This window comes from Panthera pardus, unplaced genomic scaffold (assembly GCF_024362965.1).
Source record: "Panthera pardus isolate Hobbes unplaced genomic scaffold, ASM2436296v1 HiC_scaffold_2, whole genome shotgun sequence".
Classification (NCBI taxonomy): Eukaryota; Metazoa; Chordata; class Mammalia; order Carnivora; family Felidae; genus Panthera; species Panthera pardus.
The window spans coordinates 121853033-121867162 of NW_026526765.1; positions in this window are offsets into that span (position 1 = coordinate 121853033).

Below are 14130 nucleotides of genomic sequence, written 5' to 3' on the forward strand. Positions count from 1 at the left end.
TAGGAGGACTAATGGACTAGGAAAACACAGTATGATCACGAGGCAGCATTAAGGGCCATTTGAAATTTGTAATTACAAATAGAAAGTGAGAACAGCAAGAAATATTGTGATATTTTCTCCACTGTTTTTTTTTTAGATTTTATTTTATTTATTTATTTAATGTTTATTTTACAGAGAGAGTGTGTGTGCATGCGAGCAGAGTAGAGGCAGAGAGAGAGGGAGACAGAGGATCCAAAGCTGGCTGAGTGCTGACAGCAAAGAGCCCAACCTGGGGCTCGAATTCACAAACCATGAGATCATGACCTGAGCCAAAGTTGGATGCTTAACCAACTGAGCCACCCAGGTGATCCTAAAGATTTTATTTTTAAGTAATCTCTGCACCCAATATGGGGCTCAAACTCACAATTCCAAGATCAAGAGTCAAATGCTCCACTGACTGAGCCAGCCAGGCAGCCCTCTCCTATCACTTTAACCAATGTGTATACAGGGCTGGTATTGGCAAAGTTTGGATTTATGAATAGTAGGATTTTTAGAAGCATGTATATATATTAAAGTGTGAGAAGGTCAGGGAGTTAAGGGTGTATGAAATGGAATGATTGTAATGACTGGCCGTGGGATTTTAGCTGGATAAGGTGAAGTAAGGACATGGAGGTGGTAGTACTAATGGATTTTATGTATTGGAATGGTGAAGTGATTTTTGAAGTTAGGCTCTTAGAGGGTGTAAGCTGGAAAAACTGGACAGGGTAGCCAGACAGTTGGATGCTCAAAATGGCTAAGAGAGAAATTGCAGGCATGATAACATGAAATCTATATCTGACTTGGGATGGGAGTAAGTGGCTGAGTTGGGTAGAGTACTGGCTAACTACAGGAGAGAAGGTCAAGGAACGGAGAGGCTGCTGAAGATACACCTATCTGGATATTGATGTTACCAAGAATTATGGCTGGAATAACACTGGACAGCATGGTGAAGAATCAGCAGTTAAAATGTTCAAGGAATGAGGATGAGTGACATGGGGTCAGCGGATGGCCGGCATGAGGCGAGGTAGTAGGTGGAAGAATTCCATGACATGAAATTCCAAGCTGAATGTTGTTAAGCAAAAGGGAGGTGGAGTGATGTGAAAGTGGCACCAAGGAGCAGGAAGAGAATTTCTTCTTTCTAGGCCCAGTAGTATTAGGGGTAAAGAGAAAGCATAGCTACCTTTTGAGAAAAATAAAGATAAGTCACGACTTCAGGGAGAGCCAGTTTTTAGTCAGAAGGTGAATTTTCAGAAAAAAAGGCTGAGGATATAGGGAAGTTTGCTGACTGACCAGAGGGCACAGTGAAAGGAAAGAAAAGAAATCCACAAAACAACATGTAAGTTACTCTCTGGGGGAAAAAGAGTTGATGGGGGAGTTGGAACATTTGGAAACTGACATCAACTGTGAAGTTAATCTGATGGTAGCAATAGGAGATACTGTTGGTAAGGCCATGACACAGGGGTGAGTTATGGTGCGGGGCGGGGGCTGGGGTTATCTGGTCAGAACATTCAGACTTCTTGGGCTCTCACTTCACTAAAACTGGCATCTTCCCTTCAGCCCAAGGCTACACAGAGACCCCCTCTGGCCCCTGCCAATGCAGGTTTGGAGGCCAGAGACATGGGGCAGTTGCCATCTAACGTGAGAGTTTCCTTCCACTGCCTTAGATATTACCCACAGCAGGAGGAATCACAAGGTGCTGGCTTTCCACGCATTTTGAAGACAAACCCACTCCTGAAGCCCATGCTTCTCTAAAGATGAGAACATTGGGGCAACAGTTGTGCCAATGCTGCCAGCACTTCTCATCTGGGGCAATGGCCTGTGACAACCAGAAGGCAACAAGAATGTCTTAAAAGTAGCACGGAGCAGAAGAATACTCATGTTTTTGCTATGGCTGGGAAGGGTATTCTGAAATATGGAAGTTCAGTTAGAACCTCCCAGAGGAATTTTTTTTTTTTTTTTTTTTTTTTTTTTTTTTTTAGTTTAAAAGTTGGCTACTTTCTATCACCAAAATCTGAAACACAATGGCCTAATCAGTAACTGTGGACATCTTGAAACATCCTAATATTTAAAAGGAAATTAAAAGTAAGTCTTGCTTGCTATCAATGCTAAAAATCACAAATAGACACACACATTCTGAGTCACTGTAATAATTCTCTAGTCTCAGTTCACAGAATCTCTGCAGATTCAATCTGGCATCAAATAACAGCCCATTCTTCTCTGCCACCATGGCCACTGGGAGCTGATGAGGACAAAGATACAGTACCTTAGCTACAGAGAAGAAGAAAGAAGTGCTTTCAGGTGACATTTGGTTTGGGGAAAAGGCTAGAAATGTAAAAGTCTGTTTTTCTGAGCAACCCTGAGCAATACTGGAAAATTTCACCATGTTATCTTCTCTTACACCAATTCAAGTAGGAGTTAGGGTACCTTAGTTTACCTCTGCTTCTGTCCCTGATACTTGCAAGTCACCAAGTGACTCTCTTACAGCTTCTCCATGTATGCAAGTGAAAAATGAAACTGCCCAAAAGTGTCAAAGGGGATCTCGGAGCCACCGCTGACTTGAGACCAGGGTGTTTCTACCTCCAAGTTGGAAAGAACGTTCACATCTTCATTTCCAGGCCTTAGCTAATAAGTGAGACACAAAAAGTGCTCCTCTCCGAAGAGACCTCACTTATGCCAGAGAGAACAGCCAGAGGCAGATGCCAAATTTAAGGTGGGAGCCTATAAGTAACAGCTTCAAAGTGAATCAGGTTCTTAGAAGGACACAGTGCACCAAGAGGGATGGACAACTTTTTCTAAGTTGCATGCTAATGTGGCAATGAGGATTTAGCTCACCTGATACCATTTCACCTAAAGTCAATTCTCCTGATGCCAATTGACCTAATTAATTTGGCTAAAATTAGCATTTTCTAGAGCAGTGGTTCTTAATCTTGGATATGAAGTAGGTAATTCTGGCCTGGGGAATTTTTTAAAAAGTAATGTCCAGTCTATAACCCCAGAAATTCTGATTCCTTTTGGTTGAACCCAGGCATTATCACATACACAAGTAACAGATAAAACAAATAATAATATTTTAGTACAAATATGTCCCAAATATTATACGGGACATATTGCATGATACATGCTTATTCTAAGAAATTATTCATTATTTATGTAAAATTTAAATTTAATTGGCTATTCTATATTTTTACTTGCTAAATCTGGCAACTTACCTGTAACTCTAGTTTTAGCCAGGATTGGCTCTATTTATGTAGATCAGATTGGACTGGGTTTATTGAATGTTTTCTGATTATATTTGCATCTTTTTAAAAGCATATTTTCCCCATTTCTAGGCAGTTCAAGGATTCATTTTTTACCTGTTTCTAAAGAACTATTAAATATCTATTATTTTCATATTCTATTGTATTTCATATAATATATTTATAATATATTAGGCTTCATTTGATTCATCCAATTTAACCCTTTTGAGAGTATCTACTTCCTTTTTAATATTCCCTATTGTTTTGTATTCCTTTGTGCATTTACTAGAATTTCCACTGGGGGAAAGTGGAGAGATAAATAAAACAGAATTGGCAAGATGATGGTAATTGTTCAAAGCTGGATGATGAGCACACAAGGGTTCACTGTACAATTCATTCTAATTTCTGTAATTGAAACTTTTTAAAAAAGATTTTGTTTTATTTTCTTATGTAATCTCTACCCCTAATGTGGGGCTCGAACTCATGACCCCAAGATCAAAAGTCACATGTTCCACTGACTGAGCCAGCCAGGTGCCCATATGTAATTGAAGCTTTTGAAACAGTTTTTAAATAAATTTTTAAAAACCACAGTTAATAGATGAAATAGACACTTCAGACAGGGTTTCAGACAGGGTTCAGTATTCCAAATAGCAAAGTAATACTAATTCATGATATATCAATAACCCAAAAAAACAAAAGAGAGAAAGAAAGAAAGAAGTCTCTCTCTTTCACACTTGTCTGCAGCAAAGTTCTTCTTATAGACAACCCACCGATGTCAAATCCTTGTGTCTCTTTCCAGGAGGATCTTCTATACATATGCCAGTATATATACACATATATTTTACAAAATGCTAATTTAATCTATCTATTGGTCTTAGTTTTTATTTTTAAAAATTTTAAATTTATTTTGAGACAGAGTTATAGGATTAATTAAATGAGAAATTAAAACTTAGAATTTTTAACAAATGTTTATTTATTCTGAGGGAGAGAACAGGGGAGGGGCAGAGAGAGAGAGAGAGAGAGAGGAGAGAGAGAGAGAGAGAGAGAGAGAGAGAAAGAGAGAGAGAGAGAATCCTAAGCAGGCTCTACACTGCCAGCACAGAGCCCAAAGCGGGGCCTGAAAACCCACAAACCGTGAGATCATGACTGGAGCCTAAATCAAGAGTCAAATGCTTAACCAACTAAGCCACCCAGGCATGCCATTGCTCTTAGTTTTAAAAATCTTTCCATATAAAGCTATCTTATTATTTACCACCTGCTATTTCATTGTATGAATCATACTGGCATTTACTTAAGCAATGTCCTATTTTGGGATTCAGTGAGTTGGTTTTTTTTTAAATTCCTGGTTATTATACAATGTTGCGATGCATATTCTTTTACAGCCATCACTTCACACATGCTCAACTATTAGTGTATTTCTTTAAAATAAATTCTTTTGGGGCGCCTGGGTGGCTCAGTCGGTTAAGCGTCCGACTTCGGCTCAGGTCACGATCTCGCGGTCCCCGGGTTCGAGCCCCGCATCGGGCTCTGGGCTGATGGCTCGGAGCCTGGAGCCTGCTTCCGATTCTGTGTTTCCCTCTCTCTCTGCCCCTCCCCCGTTCATGCTGTGTCTCTCTCTGTCTCAAAAATAAATAAACGTTAAAAAAAATAAATAAATAAAAAATAAATTCTTTTTAAAATTTTTAAAAATTTATTTTGAGAGAGAGAGCGCATACACACACACACACACACACACACACACACACACACACACGAGAGCAGGGGAGGGGAAGAGAGCGAGAGAGACAGAATTCCAAGCAGGATCCACTGACAGTGCAAGATCTCACGAACCATGAGATCGTGACCTGAGTGGAAACCAAGAATTGAACACTTAACCAACTAAGCCACCCAGGTGTCCCTAAAACAAATTTCTAAACTGGAATTGTTAAGTCAGTATTTTTAAAAATTATAGCAAAAATTGTCACATTACTCTTACCAATTTATATCCCATTAGCAATACGTCTGAGCTCAAATTACTCTCAAAAGCAAAGACTGAGACAATAGTTTCTGCACAGGTAATTAGTTTGGGAGATGATCCAAAGGACCAGGAAAAGTGAGAGAGAGAAAAGCCAATCCAGGATGCGTTATTGAGATAGCCACTGTGAGCAACTGAGGTTTCAGCCAGCCAGAACATTAAACAAGGGTGTAGGATGCCTCTTGTACTTGTTCACCCAAGGATCAACTGAGATAAACGTTTGTTTCTCATCACTCATTGGTTGAAGGTTGACCCAGAAGTGTTAAGTCCCATACTTCTGGGTAAACCTGTATCTTTAAGGACCAGAGTCCCTTAATAAGACATCAGAAAAGCCTTAGGAAAGAAAGCAAAAGACTTAAATGCATGCTTGAGGCAGGACCCTGTCCTCAGAAATGAGTCTAAGGTCACAGAAGATTTTGTTTATGGCAGCAACAGGCAGCATCAGGGGTTTAGAGCACATGAGGGAAGGTACAAGTAAGTATGTGAAAGACCACAAATGAGAACACCTGGTGAATTGCACCCTTGCTAGCACACTGTGGCATTAAACTTTGTAACCATTTCCAATCAATGGATAAAAAAAGTTTATCTCAAAGGAGTTGTGTTTTGAATTTGTTTGAGCCATATGTTTGAAACACCTGCATGTATTTTCATTTCTGTGAAATGTCCCTTGTACATTTTTCTATTTGTTTTGAGGGCTTTTCTCAATTTGCAGGAGTTACTTCTATGAATAGAAATTAGCCCTTATTTGTGACATTAATATTTTGCCTTTTGATTTTGTTCATGGCAGTCTTGCAATACAATTTTTATTTTTTTTTTATTTAAAAAAAATTTTTTTTAACGTTTATTTATTTTTGAGACAGAGAGAGACAGAGCATGAACGGGGGAGGGTCAGAGAGAGGGAGACACAGAATCGGAAACAGGCTCCAGGCTCTGAGCCGTCAGCACAGAGCCCAACGCGGGGCTCGAACTCACGGACCGCGAGATCATGACCTGAGCCGAAGTCGGCTGCTCAACCGACTGAGCCACCCAGGCGCCCTGCAATACAATTTTTAAAAATTTGTTTATAAAAAATATTTCATCTTTTATCACTGTAGTATTGTCATGCTTATAAAATCTTTCCCCACTTTGAGATTATTTTTAAAAATTCATCCGTTTAGTGGATCAGTCAGTTGAGCATCCGACTTCAGCTCAGGTCATGATCTCTAGTGGTTCATGATTTCGAGCCCCAGATCAGGCCCACTGTTGTCAGCCTGTCAGCACAGAGCCCAATTTGGATCTTCTGTCTCCCTCTCTCTCTGCCCCTCCCCCACTTGCACCCTCTCCCTCTCTCTCTCAAAAAAAAAAAAAAAAAAAAAAAAAAGATAAATAAGACATTAAAAAAATTTTTTTAAGAAAAAAATTCATCCATTTATGACAGAGATTATATTCTCTTTAGACAAAGAACCCTGTGTTTTAGTTGGTCACACACATCCTTGCAACTGGTTTTGACCATATGATTTTTTTTTTTTTTTTGCCAGTGATATTTAAACGGACATGTTAGGTGGGACTTGTGGGAAACCTTTAAAAGACTTCCCTTCCTTCCCGTTCCTGAAATGGCTGGGGATCTAATAGCCATATTTAAATATGGGAGACCTTGACAATGAGTAAGTCTCATGCTGGGATCACTGAGTAGAAGATATGATCCTAGGTCCCTAATGTCATAGTAAGGCTACCCTATCAGCTGGGACTCTCTATCTCCAGACTTCTTTTTATGAGAGAGATAGAACTTCCATCATTTTTTTTCTGAAAATATATTGCAGTTTTTTAAAAAATATAACCTAAACTAATCCAAACTGCTATATCATTACTTTTAATAGTATTATTATCTTTCTCTCCCATTTCCCCTCTCTGTTGTATTATTAATGCACATTTCCAAGTCTTTCATAAATCTAAGACCCACACCTAAAGTCTCCATGTCTGCCACTTGGGGAGTTAGACTTCTATCAATGTGTGCAGAGAACCAGGACAATGACATGTGGGCTCCTTTCGAGGAGAATGGAAGACAAAATCTTACATGTTCTGGTGTGGTCTTAGGGTCGCTCTGAAGACTGAAGGGTAGAAGTCTAGAAGAAAGGCAGTTGGCCCACTGTGCTCCACTGTTTCTAAGCTCCTGATTCAGCAAACCTCTCGGGACACAGACCTAATGCATCCTCCTACTGAAACGTCAAGTCTGCATTTATTATGGTAATTATCTATTGCACAAATATATGGACTGAATATTGATTCTGAGATCACACACTGTAATCTATCTAACATACCTACTGGGCCAAATAACACCATCAATTTTTCACACTGTTTTAAAGCCAAATTTGCTGCCTGGATACTTAAAGGCATCTTGTACCCTGGTAAATATTTGACACCTGCTCTTGTGCTGATCTCAGCCTATCAATATCCACGCTTGTGGCTCGATAGGCCCATGTGGTTCTTTTGATTGCAAGACGCTCCCAGAAATACCCATAAGGAAACTCTGAGGGAAAAAGAGAAAGCTTTATAACTTACAGATCATGGAAGTTATGTGGCAGAGCTGGGGCCAACGGCAGGGTCGCGGTATACAGAGGGCAGGGGAGCATGGGCGCATGCGTAGGCCTGAGCACACGTGGGTCTGGGGTTCTGCTTTTATTGGTGGCAAGGTTCTCCTGGCCTCACTCGTAATTTAAAACATAAGAGTGAGAATTTAAAGCATAGAGAGAGGGATTCCTGGGCGGTTAGTTGGTTAAGCATGGGACTTCAGTTCAGGTCATTATCTCACAGCTCGTTGAGTTCAAATCCCGTGTAGGGCTCTGTGCAGACAGCTCAGGGACTGGAGCCTGTTTCAGATTCCGTGTCCTCCCTCTCTCTTTGCCCCTCCCCCAATCATGCTCTGTTTCCCTCTGTCTCTCAAAAGTAAACGTTAAAATAAAAAATAAAATGTGGGGAGAGAAAAAACAAGCTACCAGAAAGGCCAGGTATGGAAGTTAACAAAGACGGGGAGTGGGGGGCAGCTCTTTTTCCAGTCTCTCAGCTGGCACTGCCACTTGAAATAGCCATCTTCGAGGTGGCTGCCTGTTAAAGTGAATGCCTCAATAATCAAAACTTAAGTCAGGCAATTGCATTACAAAAAAAAAAAGCCAATTATCACTTAGCTAACACTACAATCCCGTCAGATCAATTAAATCATAATCTTCTGATAGGAAAAGTGTACAACTGTTTGGTAATCAAAGACATACAAATTAAAGTATAGTGGTTTGCTTATCTTATTTTCGAAGATGAAAATGACTAATAATATCCATTACACAAGGTGTAGAAATTCTTATAAACTGACTGTAGGAGTATACTGCATTTCCAGAGGCCAATTTTGTAATGTGTATAAAAGGTTTAATGTGCATATTGTCTTACTTAGTAATTCTACTTTTGGAACCTATCTTGCAGGAATACTGGACTAATGTGCCAAACGTGGTAAAAGAGTGTTCATTGTAGTGCTGTTTACAGTGGTAAAAATATACAAAACCTTTAATATCAATGAACAGGGACGGGTTAAGTAAATTATATAACCATGTCAGGAAATATGTGTAAATGATTTCAAAGATTTATCGGGGTGCCTGGGTGGCTCAGTCGGTTGGGCGTCCGACTTCGGCTCAGGTCATGATCTTGAGGTCCGTGAGTTCAAGCCCCGCATCGGGCTCTGTGCTGACTGCTCAGAGCCTGGAGCCTGTTTCAGATTCTGTGTCTCCCTCTCTCTCTGACCTTCCCCCATTCATGCTCTGTCTCTCTCTGTCTCAAAAAAAAAATGAATAAAAACGTTAAAAGAATTTAAAAAAAGATTTATATTTATATGGGAAAAAGCAAGTGACAGAAAATACTAGTATGATCCTTTAAAATATATGTATGTATTTACAGAAAAATGCATCTTTTCTTTCCTGATGCTCCCTTATATGCAAAGGGGACTCAGAGTCACACTCTTAGCTTTTCTACGCCCCTTGTTCACTCTGCCTCAGGGGATTGGAGTCACTTATGTGCTTGGCAATGTGGGAGAGAATAAACTATTAATTCTTGACTTGACTCTGCCCCTTTGCCTCTTGGAAATGAACTACCCACTGTGAATACTGGTTCTCTTCTGCTCCTCAGTGCTATCCTTCCTGCCTGATGCTGGGATAGAAGCCCTGACTAGTATGGGGTTCAGTTAGTCCCTAAATTTGGCACTCAAACTAATTTGCCTCCTCTAACTCATCTGTATCATTAACAAAAGTAGCACTCTGGCTTTCGTAGGCCATTCATTTGTTTATCAATTTATTCATTACTCTGGGCAAGGAAGAAGGATGCTATTTATTGGGTCCTTCAAGCACCCAGTTATGTATGCAATGAAAAAGGCATGGAAGAGTAACTTCCAAACTCTCCGTGGTACCTCTCTGTAGACACTTCACTTGCAGGGCACCTAGGTGGCTCAGCTGGTTAAGTGTCTGACTCTTGATTTCAGCTCAGGACATGATTTCTCAGTTTGGAAGACTGAGCCCTTCATCAGGCTCCACGCTGACAGCTCACAGCCTGCTTGTGATTTTCTCTCTCTCTTCCTTTCTCTCTCTGCCCCTGCCCCACTTGTGCACTCTCTGTCTCAAAGTAAATAAATAAACCCAAAAAACAAAACAAAACAAAACTTCCCTGGCTACTCTCCAAGGTCTGGGCTTCTGTATATTTTATTTTTAAGATACATATTTTTATTTTTAAGATAATGTTAATTTTTTTTTTTAATTTTTTTTTCAACGTTTTTTTTTTTATTTATTTATTTTTTTTTATTTATTTTTGGGACAGAGAGAGACAGAGCATGAACGGGGGAGGGGCAGAGAGAGAGGGAGACACAGAATCGGAAACAGGCTCCAGGCTCCGAGCCATCAGCCCAGAGCCTGACGCGGGGCTCGAACTCACGGACCGCGAGATCGTGACCTGGCTGAAGTCAGACGCTTAACCGACTGCGCCACCCAGGCGCCCCGATAATGTTAATTTTTAAGATATATTTATTTTTAAGATATATATATGTGTGTATATACACATATATATATGTAAAATTTTGTGTTATTTTTACTTTCTCTTTAAGAGAAATTAATATTGCTAGTTACATTTTGAATAAAAAGAGAAATAGCAATGACATATGACTATATAAAATAAATATGGCCTCCTTAAATTATACTACTTATGTCTATTAAGGATATCATGAAACAGGTACTATTATTCACTCCTGGTGGTCTCTGGTTTTGCAGTTCCTGGTCATAGAAGAACGACTTTTCTTTTGTCATTTACTGACTGTGACCTTGAATGAGACATTTCCTTTGCTCGGTCTTCTTATTTGTTAAACAAGTTTCCTGTAGGCCCTAACTTTCTGAGATTCTATACACTGATGTTTAGTTTACACTTGAGGAATATCAGCGGTCAGCAAGCTTTTAAATTTGTCTCTAAATGTCTGAATCTCCAAACGTCCCACTGGCCCATAGCTGATGAGACCACAGTTGGCCACCTGGCTGAAAGCAAGCCAATCAGTTTTTCTCTCCAAGAAGAATTTGTAATGGGTATTTAGAAAGAGAAGGCAGGTTTTTGTGGACCACTAGAACCAAGGATATATACATTTAGAAGCTATGGGAAAAGGAGAGAAAAGCTGGTCTGCAGAGATAGGGAAGAATGAAGCAGATGGAGAAAGATAATTAGAGAAGATGACATTTTATTTTATTTCACTTCATTTTATTTTGAGAGAGAGAGCATGTGCATGGGAGAGTGGCAGAGGCAGAGAGAGAGAGAGAGAGAGAGAGAGAGAGAGAGAGAGAGGATCTTAAGCAGTCTCCATGCTAATCTCAGAGCCGGACACTGGGCTCCATCCCACACCCTGGGATCATGACCTGAGATGAAATCAGGAGGCAGAAACTCAACCAACTGAGCCACCAGGTATCCCAAAAAAGATGACATTAAAAAAAAAAAACACAAAAACAGTTCTGGCTTTCTAACCTCTGGTCCCTTCTAGAGGCCCAGCTGCATTCCCATTCTTAGTTTCAGTGAGACAACCTGTGCCCTTATAAACTGTCCTTTCTAGCCTAATCTAGATGGGGTTCGTTTCTTGCAGTCAAAAATCTGTTCTACAGTGCACATCTCTGCCAGCAGACTGGACCTGTCCCATGGCCCCTCTGCCCTATCATTCCAAATTTATGCAAAGAAAGTTACTGAATGCTCCTACGTTTCTGATGTAAGCTCAGCCTGCAGAAAACCACCTCTCCGTCCTACAGGCATTTCCAGGCTAGACCTAGCACTGTCTGTTCGAGCTCCTGCTCCCAAACATTGCACTACCTACCTACGTTCCAGAACCAGTCCACGAGACCTCCAACTGGGCTCTAAGCTAACTGTGCCATTTTGAAAGGTGTGAAAGGAAGACTGAAGCTTCCAGACTCCCTGGCTCCCAGAAAATTGGCCGTATGCCTGAGGAAGACAAAGAGCAAAGTGATCTGGAAAGCTCCCGCAGTTGAGAAGAAATGTGTATTTCATCTGGATAATGAATGCTGTTAGCCTTAGAGAATGGAATAAACCTAAGGACTCGGGAGTGTAATTCTTTCTTGAAAGGCCAATATATATCAATAATTTAGGGAGGAAGACCTTTCAAAGCTGTGATCCAGATGATTTTGTAACTGAGAGATTAACACATGAATGGCTACCCTGATTCCGTGGCTGTCTCAGAGTCATTATTGATAAACAATTTATTTTTCTTAAAATGAAATCTGTTCCGCAGATGTCTACTTCTCAGCTAGGATATAACAACCTTGAAGAAAATCACACTGCTTTCTGTGCAATATTCAACCAGATGATATTAACATAGCATGGGCCTAAGCAAGTATTTGAACTGTCTTCCAGGATCCCTCTTTCATACGTGCACCTCAATCTGTGACTGGATGAAGAAAAGTCTTTGGGTGAAATGGAGCTCCCAAGAAATGATTTGGGGCAAGTAAATGAAAGCACATTTTCCTTACTTCTGTCTCTCTTGTGAATGTCTTTTCTGTTTTCATCATTCATCTATATAAACAGAGCCATAGTTTAGTGTTGAGTACTGAAACTGAGCATGTGTTCAGACAGAGGTCTGGGTTATTCTACTCTAGAGGGAGTCACATAAAGTTCATAAAGTCCTTCCAAATTTCCCCTTTGGGATACACTATAAAGCCCAGGTACTGAAATTATCATTGCACATGAGTGCCATTTTTTGTTTCTAGTCACAAAAATTTGGGTTAGCTTAAATGTCCATTAATAAAGGAAAAGGTGAATGTATTATGACCTTATCATCTGGCCATTATATGAAATTTGTACAGGAATTAAAAGAAGTGATTTAGAGTTAACTGGTGAAATCTCCATGTTACTGTAAGTTTAAAAAAAAGCTTCAGAGTAACGAGCATGGCTTATCTTTTTTTTAATTTGAAAAGGAAAACAATTACACTTATGCATATGATATGCATATATCACATAAGTTTAACTTTCTTTTAAGATTTTTTAAATTTGTAAGTAATCTCTATACCCAATTACAACCCCAAGATCAAGAGTCACATGCTCTGCTGACAGAGCCAGGCAGGTGCCCCCCATAAGTTTAATTTTCTACATTTTACCTAACTGGTTATGGCAATAGGGTTGCTACATACCACTCTTAGGCACAACTTCTAAGGGAGAAGAGCACCATGCTCATTGACTAAAGTCTCCTTCCTAATTATGAGTGTGTGCGTGCGTGTGTGTGTGTGGTGTGTGTTTGTGGGCATGCACACACATGCACGTGAGAAAAATGTGGAAAAACACACCTGAACGTGTTGACACTGGATACTTGTGTGAGAGAGAATTGTTAAGATTCTAATTTATAAAGAACAGGATTACTTTTATAATAAAAATCAAATGTCACATAAAATTAAATCAAGTTAGACTAGTGAAAGCTGACCTTAAAAATGGGAGCTGTTTAATTAAGTCTCCTGCCTGTTTATGCCTCAGTTGAGCTCTGCTCTAAGACCAGCTGCTGGCTCAGTGGTTGAATTGTTCATGTTCTTTGAGGATTGATGATTCCCCAGTCACAGGATAATTGCATAACCTAACAAATTGCTGGGCTTTGTGTTTTTCACTACCTAATCTCCCTTATTTCTTTATGCAGACTAGACTCCATGCTATGGAAGTAAATCGAGCAGTCTCTTTCTCACAGGAACCTAAACCTAGAGATAAACTCAGATTTTTTTTGAGGCAAAAAAACTTTTAAGATTTCATGTTTCGGCAGGCATTTCCCCATGGATCAACCCCATGGAGAAAATGGGAACCAACAAGCACTTTACCTAAGGGTTCTGACAATAGGGTTGCTACTGATCACTCTTAGGTCCAACTTCCCAGGAAGAAGAGCACATTGCTCCTTTGCTAAAGCCCCCTGCTTTATTAGAACAGAAAGGTCTCTGTGTGTGTATGTGTGTCTGCATAAAAATCAGAGAGGTATCTCAGGTTGCAAGTGTATGTCCTGCTAGTCAACAGTCAAGTGAATTCTGGGGTAAATTATGTGATCAGCTTTTTCTCCAAGAAGAGGAAACACATACAAAAGTGATGAAAGAGGGTCAAGGAGAGGCCAACTTGCCATTTATTTAGGAAAGCTCTTGGGGCTTTCAAATCCTAAGGAAGCTTATCTGTAGTTTTTTATGTGTTTGTTTTAGCATGCCTCTTGTTTTCGTGGCTCGAAAATCTGGATTTAATATTAGAATTGATTTAGTGTTTGGTCAACTACATTTGTGCTTTGAGTTCTGAATTTATAAAACATAAAATATACTAATATGACATCTTGCAACTTACTTAGAATCTGACTTTAGC